The sequence below is a fragment of the Coturnix japonica genome, chromosome 13 (assembly GCF_001577835.2).
Source record: "Coturnix japonica isolate 7356 chromosome 13, Coturnix japonica 2.1, whole genome shotgun sequence".
Taxonomy (NCBI): Eukaryota; Metazoa; Chordata; class Aves; order Galliformes; family Phasianidae; genus Coturnix; species Coturnix japonica.
In genome coordinates this window covers 6,583,710-6,598,685 of record NC_029528.1, presented here as the reverse complement: position 1 = coordinate 6,598,685, position 14,976 = coordinate 6,583,710, and the positions used below count along the sequence as shown (strand labels likewise).

Sequence of the window (14,976 nt, the reverse complement as noted above, 5' to 3'; positions counted from 1 at the left end):
GCTCTGGGCTGTGACAGCTGTGCAGCTCCCTCTGGGCGCTCTCTAGCTGACTTGAGAGTGTTTTTTACTGTATTACTTTGGCTAGAGCTGCTTCACAGTACTTTGAGTTTATCGAATAAATAACTAGAAGATACTTCTGAGCCAATATATAACACTGTGCAAGGAGGGGCAATGCTGCTTCACCTCCAGTTTTCAACTCACTCAGCCAACTAACAACATTTTTACGAGTCCAGTCTACTTTTAGAGAAAAAAAGAGTAACATTTGGTGGGAAGCAGATTTGCTACTGTATTGGGTAGATATCTTCCATGGACTTTATGCACTAAGTACACGTCCAGTGTACACTGAGTCAGCTACACTGACTCAGGCCAGTGGACCAGCTGTCTCAGTGTTCTGATGCTACAAGTGATAAGAACAGAAACTCATCATTCTCCTTCAAGATTGTTAGGGCATCTATATTTAATATGCAAAAATAGTTTAAAAAAAAAAAAAATAGAAACAAAACTCAACCTTCCATAAAACTGAAGTAACCGCGTACTCAGGTTACTCCCAATTCCTGGTAATGCAAATAACAATACAATTCAAAACTAGCATCTTCTGGAATTAACAGATGGATTTGATTAAATGAATAAGAAAGCATCTCACGTTACCCCTAACTGTAATAGATGTAGTATTTGCATATGATTTCAACGAAGATTGTCAAAGACATGCAAACTAGAAGTTGAGCAATTGAGTTTCTGAGCAGATAGGGATCTTGAAATGTAAAAGATGATGCAGACTTTGTCTTTGCTGAAATTTATACTTGTTTCTGTTGACCTTTTTTCCCCTTGAGCTTTTTGTGATCCCATCAGAAAGCCTTTTCAGACAGTTCATAGAGAGCTTCGAGGACAGCATTCTCTCAGTCCTGGAAAATAGAAACAAGCCTGTATCACTCATGAGATCTAGTTCTTATGTTATGTATACAGTCAAAATACACACAGTAAACTGAAGAAATAGCTCTATAACAAACTAAGTGGTTACATATGGCACTGCAGTCTTAAAAGGGGTCATGTCTACTTTTTTATTATTTCATTAGATAAGTAATATAGTTTATAATTTTAGAATGGTACAAAAGAAAGAAGTCACTGTGATTTCCATTGAGAAATAAGAGCCCGGTTGCTCAAAAACACACATTTTGCAGTTACACTTTTCCCCTCTGGTGCTGTTTTTATTATTATTTTTTTGTTGGGTATCTGTATAATGAATTCATTTTGGAATCTGGCAAATGACTTTTAAAGTTAATTTCAGTACTTGAATCCTTCTGTGACTTTCTGCTGAGAGAAGCAGCATGAACAGAAAAAAGAAAGAGGGAAAAGCAAAGATAGTTGAACTTGTGTGTCTGAAGGTTTGTGTGTGTGTCTCCATCTACGCAGTAAGCCTGGTAAGCAGTCTGCTCTCCTGCTGCCCATCTCATCTCCCATTTCCTTAAATGTTGCAGTTATAAAAGCGGTGAAGTTACAAAACTGGAGTTTTTCTTTCCATGCAGTGTAAAATATTCTTATACTGTTAATATCTCATGTTCTAGTGCATAAAAATGCCCAACGCATTCAGATTTGAGCAGGTTACTCCCACACGCCTGCTCGGAGAGCTTTCCTTTGCTGACATGCTGCCTTTTCACTCATCTCTTTACATCGCTCTTTGTTTCTCAGAGGGATTTTGTTTTCTGTTGGACAGAGCCCTTGGTTTAGCAGATGTGCTTCCTGAAAGACTCCAACACAGTACTTCTACTTCCTTGTCCTGTCCATCTCTCAGGGAATGCGCACAGAAACTGTAAACCTCTATTTGCAGGGTGTTGTGCATGAGCCATGGCTTCACCTCCAGTGGTTCTTAAGCCTTTTTCAGGAGCCTACGCTTTAGCAGTGCCATGCTCTCACCAGAAAACTTCCACAACAGTGTTTGCTTTTTAAATATTATTCTTACTGTAACTTGAGATAATATCCAGGGAATGTTGAACAAGATGCTAAGTTCTCCAGCTTAAGGACAGAACGCTGTGAGGGGAAAATCCAGCATGAGTATGGATGTGTAGATGAAGCATGAACAGTATGAAAGAACCATTGTGGCATTTGGTTCTCTAGATTTGATTCAAGGATAGATAACTCTGGTACAGTTTTTCCTCCTGTAAGTGCAGCATGCGTGTGTCACTCAGAGGAATTGTTTCATCAGTGAGTTCTGCTAGGAACTCTCCAATGTAGTGTCAGTAAAAAACCAAGAATGACCCTTGGCTTAGTGGGGTTAATGCTCTCCTGTCTACCTTTGCCTTCTGTCTTTAAACGTGATTCAACCTTCGATATTTTAACAGAAGTCTTATTTTTACGAGAAAAGCATTAAAAATAATCTATGGGTGTGGTGAGGTATCCAGGGAGAAACATGCAATTTGTAAATCCAGATATGAAACATAGTCTTGAGTTCCTTTTGATTTGAGGAGCTTTGGTAGTTTATAGATTCCATTTAAAGTTGCAGAAGCCAAACTGAGCGCAAGTTTACGTAACAGCTGGGCTGGGTTCCTGGGCTACTTTGTCTTCCATGAATCAGCTCTGGAAGCTTGGCATATCTTGTCATCTAATTGTCTTGTTGATTTTGAAAGCAGGAGTTTTACTTGTCAACAAAATTAAAAATCCATTAAATTTTGAGAAAATAATTTAATGTGAGCATTGTTTGCTATCACCCCCCTATTCAATAGCAATTAAACCCCATTTTTCTTCATTAGAATATGTACTTGAGCCACTGAATACCCCCCTCTTGCATGTGATCTTTTCTTTTGGACTAGTGCAATAATAATGCTTTGGGATTCAATCCAATCTGTTATCTGTAGATCTTCTTTTTCCCCTAGGCTGTTAAGAATAGTATCTATCTGAATTCTGTAGTGAAGCAGAGAGTTTAATAATTACGTGCTACTCCCAGAGGAAGCAGTAGAACTTTTCCTAAGGACCTCACTGATCGCAGAACTGGCCATAGTAACTCGTTCAGCACAGCCCTGAAATTTAGCAGCAGTGATCAGAACTGAAGTCTTCATTCTGATAAAACAGAGTTTTTCTCCAGTCACTTTCCCAGCACTTAGGTGGCATGAGATCTAGCTCACAGTAAGATATTTGTTCAGACTGCTTGGAGCTGAGTGTTGAATCTTTCAAAGTAAAGTCATCTTTCTACATTTTGGGAAGTAATTCCTGATTACTTTTCCAGTCCAGTGTGGTCTGGCTTTACAGCTATATGTGCCGTATGTTTTTTTTTTCCTTTCTTTTAAAGGAGGTCAAGCTGTTGAATCTCCTCTATTATGAGAGAAACTGTGGTCATATCTTTGAGAAGGGCATCCTTTGTTCCTGTCTGATATTTGTATAGTCCAGGTCAGCGTTTAAAGCATTTAGGGGTATTTCTTTTTGAACTAGTAGATATCAGTTTTCATACATTTTATGATACCTTTGGCGAGTGGTCCTAAGCAGAGCAATTGCACTTAAAAGAGCGATCTCACTGTGTTCAGTGGGATATCCAGCACAAGAAAGATGAGTGCTGTGTTTTGGAAGACCATACTGGGGAAAAAAATCATATTGAAAGATATATGCTTTTTCTGCAAGTATTTTCTTGCAAACAAAAACCATATTAACAATACCTATATTTTATTGATCCATATTTCACTTTCTGTATGGTTTTCATGTCAAGGGAGAATGCATAGAATGCAAGGTAAATGTTACAGTATCTGCATCAGTACTAATGTGCCATTATATTCTGTTACTGTGCATGACATTAGAAAACATCTGCTTGTCAGCTACACACAAGGATTTTGAAGAGAAGGAGAATTATGGGAATTTGGTTTCTTGTTTAAGAGGTGTTCCTTATTGCTTTATTATCGTCAAAGTGACAGTGCTGTTTATGTAGCTTGTATGCCAGTGCACCTGAAAGAGTGCTACTGATGAAGGCAAATACAATTGATGTAGACAGTAAATTCAGTCTTGTACAGGGCTTTTATTACAGTTATAAAATCTGTGAATGCAGTGCATTGTGCTTTTCTCTCTGAGAAAGTGAAAAGTGGAAAAATTCGTGAATTTCTGTAATTTGATAGTAAAGGACAAATTAATAGTAAGAAGACAAAATTTATCTGAAGGGATAAATGAGTAGGGATGGACTCTCCAAAGACACTGAGTGATGTTCAAAACACATCTGCCTTGTGAAGGCATCTTTACTTTTTCCTTACATTTGTCAACAAGACAGAAGGCAGTTTTACAAGAAAACAGGCTGCCGGACTTTTTAGCTTCCACCTTTGTGTAAAACTGTGATGAGATTCCTGACGTTTTGCTGAGGGATAATGATTCCAGGGGCTGCCATTCTAATAAACCTGTGTCTGGAAGGAGCTGTGTGTGTTTGCAGTATCAGCTTTGTGAAGGTTTTGTTACTAAGGACATCATTCTTGACAAATTCCAGTAAGTATTCTATGGCTAGAGGACCTGCAGTATGAGCACAGAAACAGGCATCAGCAAACTAGGGACCTGTTTACTTGTCTCATCAGTAAAGTTCTTGCTAAGCTCCCTGAAGGAAAGGAAGAAGTGCAGGGAAAGAAAGCTTTCATTATTCAGAGCTCAGTAATTAAGACAAGATTTTCACATTTTCTTGTGTAAGAGGTGCAGTGCTAAGAAATTCTGGATGAGGACAAGTTTAGGAAGCCAGAAGGGCTCCCTGGCTTCATAGTTGCTTTTTTTCCTGCAAGTCACTTCATGCCTCTGTTAGAACTGGGCATTCTTTTCACCACCTGCTTGCTCAGGATCTCTTAAGAGAGCCCTCTGTTCTGCCACATTACTTAAAAAATAAATAAAAACAGTTGGATCAGACTGAAGGCCGGGCTTATTCTATGTGTGTGCTCATAGGAATTATATTTCACAATGAATGAATCTATTTGTCTTTCTCAGCTTTTTAGATGCTTCTTACCAATTGAACTTTCTGGTATCCTCTAAGATGTCTTTAATTAAGATGAAAATAGTTTTTATAGATATTTGTGCATTCGGCATATGTTTTTAGTGCATGTGAAGTATTGCTGTGGTAAAGTTGAAATGAGGAACAGGCATGCAGCACCGCGTTCCTATTTGCTGTGAAGTGATTTAACAAATGTTTGAACAGCTGTTGCTGAGTAGACTCTGTTAGTACAGATAGAGTAATTGGGAGAGCTGGTGTATTGGTTGTTTACAGTAGAAAAGGATTAATCAAATTATTCCTCACTTGAGCAAGGAGTTCTATGTAAATGCAGTAAAGAGTTAATGTAATTTATGATGAAGTCTATCAAGTCTAGCCTTGCATCTGTGGTGATTTTTATTAAAGGTATTTCCTTTTGATGATCCGGATGAGGTGATGGATTTTTGTTAATCCAGCAGTAAAGACAGTAAAATTGCCTCAAAGCAGACTCAGGACGGCCACTGGTTTTTATACTACTTACTGAAATTCTATTGGCTCTACCCATGTACTATCCCTTAGCCATCATTCTGGATGGACCAAAACCATGACTGCCATAAGGATCCATTATCTGTAGTTGAAAAATAAAACTTTATAGAAAATTAACTGTAAAATGTCACAGAGAAAGAACATACAGATTATATACACTAATTAAAGAAATTAATCCATCCTTATTCCTTTGGTATGTTCTCTTGTATTGCTGTTCTTACCAGGAAAGGCAAGTGTGGAAGAGTCAGGAAGTGCATTTCCTTTTTATGGGCCTCGTGGAAGGGAGAGCTGAGGACAGGGAGCTGCTAAGTTCATGCCTCAGCCTCTGACCAGTTCTTCAGGTTTTTTATAAACAAGAAAAGGTGTAGTGGAGCATGAAAAGGACTTTCTTACATTAAAGAAAAAAAGCATAGTGAGGTATGCTTATTGCTACGCTGGTCATATAGGAAAGCAGTCCTTTTCAGGAGGGTAAAAAGTGACTAAGATGCCTTTATTGCAAGGAATGCTATGTAACAATAAAACATGCAATAAAATTTATATTGCTTGTACAATAACTAAGGCACAATATTTAAATAAAATAGCACCACTTTTACGAGTGCACACTGTGATATGAGTTCTCCAAAAGGAAGGATTTAACTGGATTTTATTTCTTCATAAGAGTAAAAGCTATCAGATTGCATATTGGTAGCTGTGAGGGCATTACAAGTAGCTGGGTGCTTGGGAGATGAAGCTATGGCTGTGGGTGGAGAAGCATTGTGTTGAAGCTCCAGTAGCAGTATGCTGTGTCTTCATAGTTTATCTTCTGTGGTGGGCATGCCATCACATACTGAATTCTGTTTATCTCAGTGGGTGAAAAAGTGTTTAGAAAGAGATACTGTCAAGGGATTCCCATGCAATACTTCTGGCATAGTGACTTGTCATGAAGACAGGGCAGCGGTGATATCAAGGTGGGCTTGAATGCAGTCAGAGGGGGGATGCTTGTACTGCTAATATCTTTTTGTTATCCACTTATCTGGTTTAGAATCATCTGCATGTGATCTTTAGTTGTTCTTTTGTACAGTGTAAGTAAATTCCACGTTGAAAAGATAATGAGATTTGTTCTTTGACTTCATGGCTTTGGTCACTGGCATTTTCAATCTGCATTAAAAGTTTCTGTGATCTCCTAATAGTTCCACTAGAATATTTTCTGTTTTACCTTTTGTCTTGATGACTGCATTTAAAATGATATATTTTTTTTAATGATGACTTGGTCTTTCTAATGAATCAGAAAACCGGTCACTTCAACAGTTGGTAATATTCAGGTAAGTGGTGTTCCTCTTGAACCTGAGTGGCAGCAATTTCAGACATTCTTTCACTCCCAGTTACAGGCTCTCTTGCATGGAGTGAATCTGCCTTCTGGAAGAAATGAGAAGTCATGGACTGAAAAAAAGCAGCTGTCTTAATTATGTTAACTATGTTAAGTTAGGCTTTAAGTAATAGGAGATTTATGATTTTGCACTATTTTTAGTATTTGGGTAAGCTGTAGGCATTAAAGAAAATGAAGCATCTCAGAGATAGGGAATCTTACTGTGCTCAGTCTCCTAGGAAGGATTAGGGCAAGCTCAAAGCTATTTCCTTTAGGATGAAACTATGGACAGGCCTTTATTTGCAGTAAGATGTCAAGTCTTAATGGATTCAGAAAGCAGATCCTCATAATCTCGTGTGACTGTATATTCAGATGTGTGTAAATTCCCTGGAAAATACTGTTTTGCTTCATGGAATGGAGTAGTGGTACTTGCTCGTCTAGTTTTTTGTGCTTTCCAAAGCAAAAATATCCTCACATTTTGTTCCTGCATAATGAGTGTTTGACTGTGTGATTTGTAAACTCTTGGAATACCTGACTATTAAAAATAACAGATTCTGTTCAGGGATCTTTATTTCCTCAGTGAAAACACAGTCTAATTATCTAATTGCAAAATAGACTTAAATATAGGTAAGCGTGTCCTAAAGATGTGTAGCTATAATCCCCTAAAAAACAGTTCTTTGTGTATGCAGTGACTGCCATAGAGTGAGGACTATGCTGTAGTTGCAGAGCGCTCACTGAAAACTTTGTTACTTGCAGGCAAAAAGCCCTCTCTTGATTTCTTGATTTTATTTTATTTTATTTTTTTCCTTTCTTTCTTTCAGAAGTTATAAAGAAATGCAGGTTTGAGACAGAAATTGATCCAGGCACTCAGATCATGCTCCACCAAGAGGATGTGACTTACAGGACATGTCCTTCACTTGCAGTGTTGCTGTCCCCCTGCTTCCATTTAGACTGGGTCATTTCCTCAACAAAAAGAGTTTCAAACGTGCTCTACTCTTTCAGTGGCTTCCTTAGGAATGCATTTCACACAGCTCTTTGAATTCAAATTGGTTTGGGTCAGGCTGTTTCCATCTGGAGAAAGGAAGTATTATGTGCTGAAATTAGTGCGGACTTCTCCATCTGTCTTTGAAGTAGCTTGTTCCAACCACACTACAGTGGAATACCAAACAGCTGGAAACTGCTTTCAAAGACACCACAAATAGTGCCTTGGTTAATGAGCTGCAGTTACAACAGCATATATGCCCTGAAAAATCATTTTTAGTGGGGTAGCTGACAGTACAAAGACAGAGGCTTTGATACATCACACAGTTGGGGTGGTAGCAGAGGATGTAATTAATTTGTCTATTCTTGCTACACCCTTAGGCTACCACACCAAGACCAGCATGTGCCAACTGCTGCTTGATTCTGTGGCACATTCTCCCTGAGGCCAACTCTGTCATTCCCCTCAGAGAGCTTCTCTAGCACAGCCAACTGCTATCTATCTTGGTCTGTAATCTGTGCTATAATGCAGGCCATTTTCCAGGCAATGTTTACTGAAAACAAAGAAGCGTGCCTGGCTCCCTTAGCCATTCCTCCTCCTACCCTCCTGCTCCCTGGCAAGCAGCACAGCTATGGAGGTCAGGCTGCAGGACTCTCCTCCTGCCTTTTGGAGACTGTGGAGTAAAACCAGCAACCCATAATACTATGAATGGGTTCATGGTTACTCCTTGTGAGGATCAGGAGTTTCATTGTGCTTACAGCCAGAGAAAGTGGCTGATAGTAGAGCAAACAAACATGATTTAAGTACTCATCCGAAATAAAAACTGGTGCACTGTGGGAAAGAGTTAAGATAGGAGAACACTGTACAAGTTCAGTGCTTTCACTGAGGACAAAATGAGTGAGCTCGATGTCAGTCCTTTTACTAGAACAGTTAGATCTTGAACAAGATGGTGGGAGAAAATTCTTTTAACTTCCCTGTCAACCCTGATAATGCTTGCTGCTCCTACTGATCTCTTCTGGTTCTTCTTTCCCTCGTTTCCAGCATAATAAACAGCATCTGTTTTAGACAGAAGAAACCTGCAACTTGATAGGCAGAACAAGCGATAGGTTGTTCCACACCTCTGAGTCCAATTGGCTCATTAAGTGGTCCATTATTTGGTATTTTGATTTATCCGAGTTGGGACATTGGCCTTCAGTATCTGTCATTTTTTCAGATGTGAAAATACATGCATGATAAATGATATTGTTTATTATTTAATTAAATACATCTGAAATATGGAAGAAAACTTTGTGATTTGGCTTCCTATAGCATTCAGATTAAGAAATGTTGTTATTCAGGACAGGAAATAACAGGTACTTTCAGAGGAAAAGATGTTATCTTCCCCTTAACCTTCTATTTCTCATTCAAGTGGAGTGTGAATGATAGTGTTTGATGTAGAATGATAAAAATACAGGAAAATGCTGAGTGAAATTGAAAGTTTGTAAGAATTTTGAAGTTTTATTAGGGAGGCCTTGGAAATGTGACATATTTTGGCAATGTTTACCTATTAGAGATGACTGAAACTTTTCTGAAACACAGGATGTGGGACCCAGAAGTGTGGCAGGCGCACTCCTGGCTGCTCGCTCAGTGCAGAGCTGGTCAATGTGCAGTAGCCAGGTCAGCATCCATCATCATGAGCCCTAGTTTGCGCTGCGCTTGTGTGGAACCCCATCAGGCCCTGCTTCTATCTGCCCTCCACTTCACAACAGCCCCTAAACTACAGAGAGTAAGGGCTGGATTATTTGTTTTCTCTGAAACCAGTTCTCTACTTAGAGTGAGAAATATGTTTTTATCTGAGTGGTGTACCTGGAACAACACATGATATACTGATATTGATGTGTGCATAGCATTTATTAGTAAAGATAGGTGAGGGAAGGTGAAAGATTTTCATTTCTATGTACAAGAATTATAGTAAGGATACCCAGGGATATTTTGTGAGTGTATTTATCATATGATTTGTGTTCCCTGTGAGATATGTATTATTCCAATATTAAGCTTTTAGATGTACCCCAAGGAAAGAGTGCAGTTGTTTTAGAGGGAGGAGAAAGTCAGATGAATCTTGTTTATATCTTTGTTTTACACATCAGTACTCTTGAAAAAGAAATGTCAGTCTGTGAAAAATACCAGCAGTGCACTGTCTGCTCTGTTATTCAGTGGTAAAAGATAAACCTGTTGGCAACACAAAGTCCATTTCAGCTGCTTCTGAAGTGTCATAGACACGTCTGTAAAGGCATTTGTAATAACACTGATAAAGATCATGTAGCACTGAACTCATCTGCAAGCATGTAAACACAGGCTGAACTTGTGTGGCTGTGTGCTCATCTGGGTTTGTGAGCAATTGGAAGGGCAGAATTTCAAGGATTTTGTGGTAAAATAAGAGGAGTTAATTGTTCATGAATATTCTTCCAATTGTTCTTTTATTTTGTCTGTTTTCCATTTTCAGCATGTGAAACTAAATGAGGTGTTAGCAAAAATGTTTCTGACTCATCAGTGTAGTTGTTACATGAAAAGCAGCAAATAAGCAACGCTTTGAGCTTTCGGGTCTAAGACTTTCAGAATGGAAAGAATATAAGAGAGAGTGCAGTAGTGCAGTTAGGAAAATAGCAGTGGACTTTCATTAATGTGCTTGGCAGCCCTTTTTTACCATCAGTGTGTTATTATGGAACCTCTATGATATTACTGACTCCACTTATTCAGTAGCTATCCAGAAGTCAGTAAAAAAAGATTTTCTCTAAGTCAAAACACAATTATCAAAAATATATGATGATATATATATATGATATATGAGATGCTTTCTCCATTTTGAATGATAGCTCCTATCTACCAGACCTCACACTTCTAAGTTACTGGCTATTCTGCCCTATTCAAAACATGGTGACTTTTCATGTGTGTTAAGTGTTTCTTGGATGTAAATCTGCTTCCTTATCTGTGTGGAGATGGACATTCTCAACAATGCTTCCTCTTTGGTATGGCAGAATAGACTTGCACAGGAAAGGCTTGATAACAAGGAAACGGGATAAAACAGACAATAGACAATGAATGAATGGATTGCTAAGAATGTTTGCTTTAACTTTTAATGTCCAGACATAACATTTAACCTTTTTTCCTGGAAGCATTCTTAAGGGTCCTATCGACTGTGCCATTTAGCCTGTGCCTGGCAATGATACATGGGACTTAGTCACAAAGAATTTGGGCAAGTTTTAATTGAGTGTTTATGGTGTGTAGCAAAATCCAGAATAATAGAAGATACTGCTTTTTGGTCAGAATTGAGTAAATCTGGTAACACAGTTCAGCATTGCAGAGAAGACGAAGTGCTGCTGGCACACAGTGCGTGTGATGGCATTATGAATAATGGAAATAGGAGCCTTGGTAGGGAAGAAGCATCTTGGGCACTGCTTCCATTGTGAGCTCAGAAGCAGGGACTGCCTAATAAAGATTGCAAAGTGGGACCTTCTGGACCTTATGGGAAATCTTTTCTGTGTTTCTACAGCATTTTGCATAGTTCTCTTTTCCTGTGTCTGCAGTCCTGGCGTCAAATTCAGCTGCATTCTTCTTTCAGAAAAAGATTACTGGAACCATAATAGCTAAAAGATTTGCCTGAAGTCAAATCTCCAATGTTAAATTTTTCTGTCAGAATTTTCCTGGAAGAATGCAAGTTTACAGTAAATGCAGCACTGAAAGCAGAAATATTTTTCTCTAATACATTTCTGCAGGTCAGCATATAGAGATAGTACTTTATGAAAGTCTGGCAGCAAAGGTGGTCAGTCTAAGGCATTTTACTCAATTTCCAGGAACATAAATGAAGATGATTTCGTGCTGAATAAAAAACCCAACATTTTTACTCTCATCTCTAGACTTTAAATAATCAAGTCCAGTAGAAGCTCTGTAAGGGAATGTGTCCCTTAATAAATGTATTTGACCTTAATAAAAGGCAACCTGCTTCTATAAGACTGGTCTGCAAAGTAAAACATAGTCAGGTGAATAATTCCTTCACTGAAGGTCCACAGTGTGGCCATGTTCCACTGCTTGTGTTACACTTGTGTCTCCTGTAAAAGAGTATCCTGTTGATATTGCCAACATGAGCTTTTACAGGTAATGGGAGGTAAATTTCATTTAAAATACAAGAGTGAAGTTTCATAGTGTCTTTATAAAGGCTGGGGTCAGTAAGTCTGACACAGATGACTACATCTGCTTTACTTGTTGGGCAATAAGGAATGTAGGAGTATTCTCGGAATTCTAACAGTGCATTTGGTTTCTTAAATTTGAAGCAAGCTGCAAGAGACAGTGCAGCCAACAGCTGGAACAGAATCAGTGACTTTGCTAAATTCCTTATACCAACATCTTTCTCATGTTAGTGCTTGAGTTACAATGAACTGCTGCTTAATTAGGGCAGAAAAAAGTTGCTTCTTTTCAGCTAATTCCTAGTACAATTTCCCCACTATAAAGCACTTATTAAAGAAAGTTTAGCAGCTGTACTGTTCTCTGAGGCATGAAAAATCTTGATTAACATCTCTAGACTGTAATCAATGAAGCTTAAAGCCTGATATACTGGGACACAGGGAAGGTGCAAATTAGCTTTCTACTCCATAGTGTCCTACTGACCAATCCACAGAGGACTGTTTGTTTTGGGCTCTGAAATGCAGCTTGCTAAACCTCCTGCCTATAAGATAAGTATCACGCTATCTGTGCCCATTCATCTGCAGGTTTAAGAGCAGCAAGCAGAACACTGGTGGTGGAGGAAAAAGGCAGGGTATTCTAAGCAGCATTTGAAGCTGGACTTGTGGCATTGCTGCTTCTGACAAATAAGAGCACTTATCTTTGGGGGGAGAAGTCATTTTAAAGTTCTTATACTTCACATATTGGATTTGAGGAATACACTTCAGCTGCTCACTGTAGTTGCCATAACTATGTGTCTCAAGCTTTTATGGGGCAAAAATTTTCATGAAGAGTTTGGTTTTTCATTTGCTTAGTTTTATTTATCAGCCCTTGAAACGACTGAAATATATTTGTTTCTCTACTCATCTTCACTGATTATAAAATGTGAAAAAAGATTATCATAAAATGTGGGGAAGAAAACCAAACTCCCTGAAACATCCAGATTAGCCTGGAAGAGATTCCACCTGCAGCAGCCTGCTGCCCACTCAAACTGCAGCATCTGCAAGATATTGCAAAATATCTTAGCAAGGGAAGAAGGGACAGCAGGTGAAACGAGGCCACGTGAGCCAATCACTGATTGGGAGATTGCAGTTATAGAATCCAGAATAATGTAAAAACATTTTTTATGATTAATGAAGATTGGGTAATGAGTAACTGGGAAAGAACAGTTCACACCTTTGCATTGTGGCTATTGAAGTGCAGTTGGCTTTACTGAAATCACATGGCTATAGTATTTTATTTGTATAACCTTGTCTGATTTACTAAAAATCACTGGGGTGTTTTTATAAGTTTGTTTCTTTTTTATTAAAGCAGAGAGGCTGACTCATTGTTCTTAATCCATCTGTACATAGAAAGTCTCTGATGTGCATGACACCATCCACATTCAGTGAAATACTCGAAAAGAATGAGACTATGTGCTACTTCAATTGTAGATGACAGGAAATTCAGGCCTTTTGTGCCACGCTGTGCATAATTTTTTTTTTTTTTTTTTTCTGATATATGTTCTAATTACAAATGGATGTTTCACTGTGTTTTCTTGGGTTTATAGTGTACAAGGTTTGAGGCACTATTTGTCTTTAACATCATTCAGAAGTTTATTGGTCGTTGCTGCTGCTAACAGCATCAAAGCACACCATTACAAAAGCACACGTTTCTTCCTCTAAACTATCGGCCACTGAAGCACTGCAGAACAGGATGTTCCCTTTCCACCTTTATGGATGAGGTCTGCAGTAAAGCAAATGCTTGTGCTGGTTAGCTAACGATCTTTCATTCTGGCAATTCCTTCACTCCTATTTTTATTCCATCAATTTGTTGTTGGTGTGATTTTTTTTAGTTTGACATGCAAAAGTCTGTCAGATTATCTTACTTGAACAACTTATCGGTGGCTAGAGGTGGTAATAGCCTAACAGTTCTGCAGATGCTGCTCTTATGAGCGTGAGTTCCCATGTATCTACTGATCAATCTACTCTGCATCTTGACTACAAATCATAGACTCCTTTAGAGTTGGAAGGGGCCTCTGAGGGCCATCTAGTGCAACTCCCCTGCAACATACAGGGACACCACAATTAGATCCGGCTGCCCAGGGACTTAATGACTTCCACTGAGGGTGGAGTTGTTCAGCTGCATCAAAGTAAAAGCTAAAAAAGAAAGGAAAAACAATGAAATAAATCTACCACGAGAGTGGATGGAACATTTCAGTTAGGAGGCAATTCTTTTGCAAACTGCAGTAACTAAATACAAAGTGCATAAAGACACAGTATAAGAAGAGCTTAAAAACAATTAGCTATTATTTGTTTTCTGGAAAATAAAGCTAGCATTCTAAGCTCATTTGAAGGGGTTACAAATATTCCGATTTTGCTTTTTCTCTTTACTGCCCCCTTTCCCAAATATGTTAGAGGACTGATGTGATTTCCAAGGGCAAATGTAGATTTTAGGTTTGCTTTCTGTTTAGTAATTATGTTATCAGTGCATTTTATAAATGAATAAATGTGGTTAGATGCAGTTAGCTGGAGAAACCAAGCTTAAATTATCTCCCAATTGTAGTCGAATGTGAACAAAAATTAATTGCCCTGTTCTTTTAGCTCAAACATGTACTCTTTATACTAAGGATAAATTCTGTTGACTATAATGGGCTTAAATGTACCCTATATGGAAAAAGTGTTCTCTGTGTTCACAGGTCATGGATATCCCTAAAGCTAAAAACTAGGGGAGTGTAGAATTATATTATATGTAAGGAAGAAATTCTTTAGTTGGAGGCTGGTAAGCTCCTTAAACTCTTGTCTTTTTCTTTGTCGACAATTAGTGTGTATTTAGGTGAGAAAAACAGGTTATTACTTCAGAAAATGCAATTCAAAAGTATAGTGCTTCGAGATGAGCTCCTTTTTTAATATATTCCCTACTTATCACATAGTTTTCATCTCCATTCTGAATTTCATAGTCCTTCCAAATATCTGAAAGATAGAAATAAAAATCTAAAACTCCAATCTCCCTAGGTAGCAG

The 14,976-nt window shown here is 38.4% G+C and overlaps 1 long non-coding RNA gene across 4 annotated transcripts in view; it reads right to left on the bottom strand.

Annotated features, from left to right (window-relative positions):
- Window positions 1–908: 908 nt before the first annotated feature.
- Window positions 909–14,976, bottom strand: part of LOC107320226 — a 30,243-nt gene continuing 16,175 nt past the window's right edge. For 2 of the 4 annotated variants that reach the window (XR_004308887.1, XR_001558177.2), the window contains exons 4-5: window positions 7,705–14,114; window positions 909–6,853 (exon numbers count right to left, since the gene is read on the bottom strand). This is a non-coding gene — a long non-coding RNA (uncharacterized LOC107320226). The remainder of the gene's footprint in view (window positions 6,854–7,704; window positions 14,115–14,976) is intronic. The other 2 variants (XR_001558175.2, XR_001558174.2) reach the window with 2 other exon arrangements.